The sequence below is a fragment of the Phascolarctos cinereus genome, unplaced genomic scaffold, assembly GCF_003287225.1.
Source record: "Phascolarctos cinereus isolate Bilbo 61053 unplaced genomic scaffold, phaCin_HiC Scaffold_7;HRSCAF=346, whole genome shotgun sequence".
In the NCBI taxonomy this organism is placed as follows: Eukaryota; Metazoa; Chordata; class Mammalia; order Diprotodontia; family Phascolarctidae; genus Phascolarctos; species Phascolarctos cinereus.
This window is the reverse complement of record NW_027556180.1, coordinates 136,976,296-136,982,295: the sequence shown is the minus strand read 5'-3', so window position 1 is coordinate 136,982,295 and position 6,000 is coordinate 136,976,296. Positions and strand designations below refer to the sequence as shown.

General features: G+C 38.0%; 1 pseudogene; it reads right to left on the bottom strand.

The window, feature by feature from the left end:
- Positions 1-217: 217 nt before the first annotated feature.
- LOC110223546 (protein PBDC1-like) overlaps positions 218-6,000 on the bottom strand; it is a 91,665-nt pseudogene continuing 85,882 nt past the window's right edge.

Below are 6,000 nucleotides of genomic sequence, written 5' to 3'. Positions count from 1 at the left end.
TACTAATAACAATTTTGCTGAACACTGGACTTTTGTCCAACTACATCCTGAGAAGACTGTATGATATCCTCTAATGGTTCAAACAGGAAACTATACAGAGCAAGTGGAATGATGATGATGATGATGATGATGTTATTTCCTTAATCCACAAAGATTCCTGCAAGGGATCTTGGCTATTAGTTCAGATCATTAAAAAGACTAATAAAAGCTGCCATCTTTACCTGGACATGCTGCTGTCTTTTTCAGTCGTTTCATTCTGCTGAGCACTGTTGCAAATAATTCTGTAATAACCTTCCTGCTTCAGAACTCTTTTAATAAAATCACATATTCTGGTAGCAGAGATATTTTCTCCCCTCACTATACTCCTTAGTTCATAGATGTACCAAGGTAACATAGTGAAAATTTTCCATAATACTATTTAGCTTCATGCAAAATGGCCATTACTTCCCTTATTCTTATTGTTGAGTTGTCTCAGTCACATCTGAGTCTTTGTGACCCCATCTGGGGTTTTCTTGGCAAAGATACTAGAGTAGTTTGCCATTTCCTTCTCCAGCTCATTTAACAGAGAAGCAACTGAGGCAAACAGGGTTAAGTGACATGTCCAGAGTCATACAGCTAATAAGTGTTTGAGACCAGATTTGAACTTAGGTCTTCTTGACTCCAGGTCTAGCACTCTATCCACTGCACCACTTAGCTGTACTCACTTCTCTTCAGTTGGTTCTGATGTGAGTTCCTCTGGGTCTAATGTATCTATCTTTAACTTCCCAAAGTTGACCCAGAACTTTGAATAGATCTGGTTATCCTCTGTGATGAGTCATAGGGACAGGGGACAGACTGAAGAAATCAGCTGACAAGTAGTAGGCATATTATTGCAAACATAAGTGTTGTAATAAATCTCAGCAAGCTGCATTGCCTTCTTGGTTCTAATCATTTCAATATTAGGGTCATTACCATAGGCCTCCAAGGAAATGAGATTCTTCTACTTTTTACTGCATGATAGCTGCCTTAAATGCTAATTCTGGTCAGGGCTTAGAAATAGGACATGTCAGTTTCATTGTATTATCACTTTTACTGAACAGAAAGCAAGTCCTTACTCAAAATTTGAAACAGGGTAGAAGAGTTTTCATGGGGAATGAACAAACTGAGAGAAAGGCCCAAAGTAAGGTTTGAGTAGGCCTCTGCAGAACAAAACCTGAGCATCCTGTTATTATTTTGATTCACTGAGCCCATGGCAGAACCAAATGGAGAAAGAGAAGTACTGAAAGCTGAAGGTAGGGAGACATTAATAACCAACTTTGCCTTATTTTTAAAATTTTATTTTAAGGCTGTCTTTAATAGCACACCTTACCTTTGGTTGTTCCTTTACTCTCAGATCTGTAATTTACCTTAAAGTTAAAACATAAAAAAATGAAATATTCATTGCAAAATGTATCTTATTATATATGAAGAAGGACCTTATTATTGATATAATCTCTTTAAAATTATCTCCATTGTTTATTCCTAAAAAACACCCACTTAGATATTTTTGCAGTATGTGTCCCAGAGGGTCATAGCCTCTTCTGATTAATCAACAAAATTTAATATCTGAATTCTTACAATTATAAAATGTATTTAAATATATTTAGATGATTATTAAAACCACCAACATCATCATGTCTGATTCAGGCATGCATTTACTCATTCAACATTCATTATTATTTTAATAATGGCTACTTGGGGTCATGTGAGCCACAAGATGGAAGATGACATTTTCTCTGATCCCAATGACCTCTCAAACCTTTCCAAAACAGAAATTATGCCCCAAAGACAAAGCAACTTCAGCTATCTCCATGTTCTAGGACACTCAGAATCCAAAAGAAGGCTTAAAAAAGAAATTTAAGATTTAGAACTAATGATGGCTTTAGGGATCATCTAGTCTAGTTGTTCTAAACCTCTGGCCAATGTAATTGTTTAACAAAAATTCATAAGGATAATTTCAATACAACTGGTTTTCTTTTTAATTGTGTGCATATTATTCTATACATGTTAGAGTGGTATTCTGAAAAGACACCCATAGTCATCAACAGACTGCAAAAAAATCTAGTGGTACAAAAAGGTTAAGAACCTTTGACCTAGTCCAACTCATTGATTTTATGAGTGGAAAATTGGTCTGAAGGTATTGTCACTTACCTAAATCATTCAGGTAGCAAAGAGTAGGGCAAATATCCAAACACTCCCTCTAGACCAGGCCTGCACAACATACGGCTCAAAGGCCGCTTGGGGCCCCCCAAAAGGATTTCAAGTGCCCTGCAAAAAATGTAGAAGATATAAAAGAAAGTAATGCGTAATGAATGCTTTGTCCATGCCCTATGGACCCCACCTTCCACTAGTCACTACTGCGCCCATCATGGAAGTTGGCAGGTAGGGTGCCATTGCACACTCTCTTTTGTTTGTGCCATGACCTGCAGCAACCAACCATCATCAGTCTGTCTCTAGTCTGAAAGGAGTGAGAGTCATATCTTTTCTCTGTGTTTTTGGTCATTACTAAATGCAGACAGTAAGAAAACATGAAAAGTGTATTGAAACATACCATTTAGCAAACTAATTTTTTTAACATTAGTGTGATTTCATGATAAATAAAAATTTTAAGTAATAAGTGTAATTAATTGATATTAATTGAAATTTCTCTTTTTTAAAATATAGCTTGTTTGTAAAATAGTTTAATTATTAATTCTATATTTACTTGGAAAATAAGCTGCTAAAAACATATCTGCAGCCTGAAGAAGTTTAGCCTACTTTAATTTTGGCCCCTACCTACTGCTAAGTTGAACAGGTCTGCTCTAGACTTTAGTAATAAGCCAGGCCTGAGACAGATTCAAGATAGGGATGAAATAACACACCTGTGGAACATTCAGCAGTAACAAAAAAAGAGATTTACTTAGATTTGAAATGGAAAGGATATTCAATAAGAATACAGCACTCTGCTAGGTTATACATAGCAGCTAATCTCTCCATACAGAGACTCAATTGGTAAGGAAGATATGATGTAGGAATCCAGGGGCCGTGGGTTGTGGCTTTTGGGAAAGCCCAAATCTGAAGGACAAAGACTCCATGTTTATGTGCTACTTTTAATACTTTAGGCGACCAGGAAGTGGAATCAACAGGGATATGGTTTTACCCTTAGTCCACTGAACTCATCAAATCTTAGTGACAGTTTCCTTACCTTTCAGAGAAAGAATTAACCTAGTAGATGATGGAGCTGGAATGTGGGGAGGAGGTTGGTAAATATTTTTTCCTGTCACTTTAAATTCAATGTTTCTTCCACGACAATCTTTTTTTGAAAAATTTATTTATTTTTTAGTTTTCAACATTCACTTCCACAAGATTTTGAGTTCCAAATTTCCGCCCCATCTCGCCCCTCCTCTCACCCCAAGATGGCATGCATTCTGAATGCCACTTCCCCTAATCTGCCCTCACTTCTATCTTACCCCCTTTCTCTTATCCTCTTCCCCTTCTACTTTCCTGTAGGGCAGGATAGATTTCTATACCCCATTTCCTGTATTTCTTATGTAAATATCCCTTAGTATGTGAAAATAAATTTTTTTTAACATGTGTTTTTTAAAACTTTAGGTTTCAAATTTTCCCCCTCCCTCCCTCCTCTCCACCCACCCACATTGAAGAGGCAAGCAACTCCATACAGGTTATACGTATATAGTTATGCAAAACACTTCCATAGTAGTCATGTTGTGGCAAACTAACTATATTTCCCTTCATCCTATCCTATCCCCCATTTAATCTATTCTCTCTTTTGACACTGTCCCTCCTCAGAAGTGTTTGCTTCTGATTACCTCCTCCCCTAATCTACCTTCCCCTCTATCATCCTACTGCTCTCTTGTCCCCTTCCCCCCACCCCTATTTTCCTGTAGGGTAAGAGAGATTTCCATACCCAATTGAGTGTGTATGCTATTCCCTCCTTAAGCTAAATCCTATGAGAATAAGATTCCCTCATTCCCTCTCACCTTCCCCATTTCCCCTCCACTGTAAAATCCTTTTCTTGTCTTTTTTATGTGAGATAATTTACCCCATTCTACCTCTCCTTTTCTCCTTCTCCCAGTATAATCCTCTCTCACACCTTAATTTTATTCTCCAGATATCACCCCTTTATTTTCAATTCACCCTGTGCCCTCTCTCTCTGTCTCTCTCTGTCTCTCTCTCTCTCTTTCTCTTTCCACATAATTTTTTCCCTCCATACATTTCCTAATACTGACCAAGTTCTCATGAGTTAAAAATATCATCATTCCATGCAGGAATGCAAACAGTTCAACCTCAATAAGTCTCTTATGATTTCTCTTTCCTGTTTACCTCTTCATGTTTCACTTCAGTCTTGTATTTGAAAGTCATATTTTCTCTTCAGCTCTGGTCTTTTCATCAAGAATGCTTGAACATGCTCTATTTCACTGGATGCCCATTTTTTCCCCTGAAAGATTCTTGGTTGTAATCCTACCTTCTTTGCCCTCCAGAACATTGTATTCCATGCTCTGTTGTCCCTTAATGTAGAAGCTGCTAAATCTTGTGCTATCCTGATTGTGTTTCCACAATATTTGAATTGTTTCTTTCTGGCTGCTTGCAATATTTTCTCCTTGACCTGGGAACTCTGGAATTTGGCTACAATAATCCTAGAAGTTTTCCTTTGGGGATCTCTTTCAGGAGATGATTGGTGGATTCTTTCACTTTCTATTTTGCCCTCTGAATCTAGAAGATTAGGGCAGTTTTCCTTAATAATTTCTTGAAAGATGATGTTTGGCTTTTTTTTTATCATGGCTTTCAGATAGATAATAATTTTTAAATTCTCTCTCCTGGATCTACTTTCCAGGTCAGTTGTTTTTCCAATGAGATATTTCACATTGTCTTCTATTTTTTCATTCTTTTGGTTTTGTTTTACAGTGTCTTAACTTCTCATAAAGTCACTAGCTTTCAATTGCTCTATTCTAATTTTTAAGGAAATATTTTCTTCAGTAAGTTTTTGGACTTCCTTTTCCATTAGGCCAATTTTGCTTTTTAAGGCGTTCTTCTCCTCATTGACTTTTTGGATCTCTTTTGCCATTTGGGTTAGTCTATTTTTTAAGGTGTTATTTTCTTCAGTAGTTTTTTGGGTCTCTTTAGCAAGCTGTTGACTTGTTTTTCATCATTTTCTTGCATCACTCTCATTTCTCTTCCCAGATTTTCCTGTACTTCTCTTACTTGTTTCTCAAAATCCTTTTTGAGCTCTTCCATGGCCTGGCACTGATTCATATTTTTCTTGGAGGCTTTGGATATAAGAGCTTTGACTTCGTTGTCTTCTTTTGGTTGTATGTTTTGATATTCTTTGTTACCAAAGAATGATTCTATGATCTGACTTTTTTTTCACCTTTGTTTGTTCATGATCCCAGCCAAAACAAAGAGTTTTAAACTCTTTGTTAAGGTAGGGCTCTGCTTCCAGTGTGGAGAATGTACTGTTCCAAGCTTCAGGAGTTTGTATAGCTGTTTTCAGAGATACCTCTAGGGACCTGTACATTTTCAGTTCTTCCATGCTGGTATGATAAAGGGCGGGGTGTTTATTCCTTTCCTGGCCTGTGCTCTCGTCTGTGAGTGACCACAAGTAGTCTTTTCTGCCTTGTAACTGTGAGGAGAATTCTCACTGCACCACCACTATAAGCTCCACCAAGCCAGCACTCCTCCTTGCCCCAGGACCACCACCTAGAACTGTGATCCATATCCAAGTATGGGCAAAGCAAGAGAGTCCTGCTTCAGCACTGGCAAAAAGATCCCTGCAATCCCTTTCAGATCAGCCACTGGATTCCCCCTTAGTCTTTGGGCCAGAAGCTCTAGAAGTAGCCACCACCCTGAGGCTGCACTCAGGTTCTGGGGCTGGGACTGAGCTTCTGTCTCTCACCACTGTCACAGACTTTTCTCACTGACCTTCTAAGATATCTTTGGCATTTGTGGGTGGAGAAGTCAGGAAACTGCCACAGCTGCCTGTGA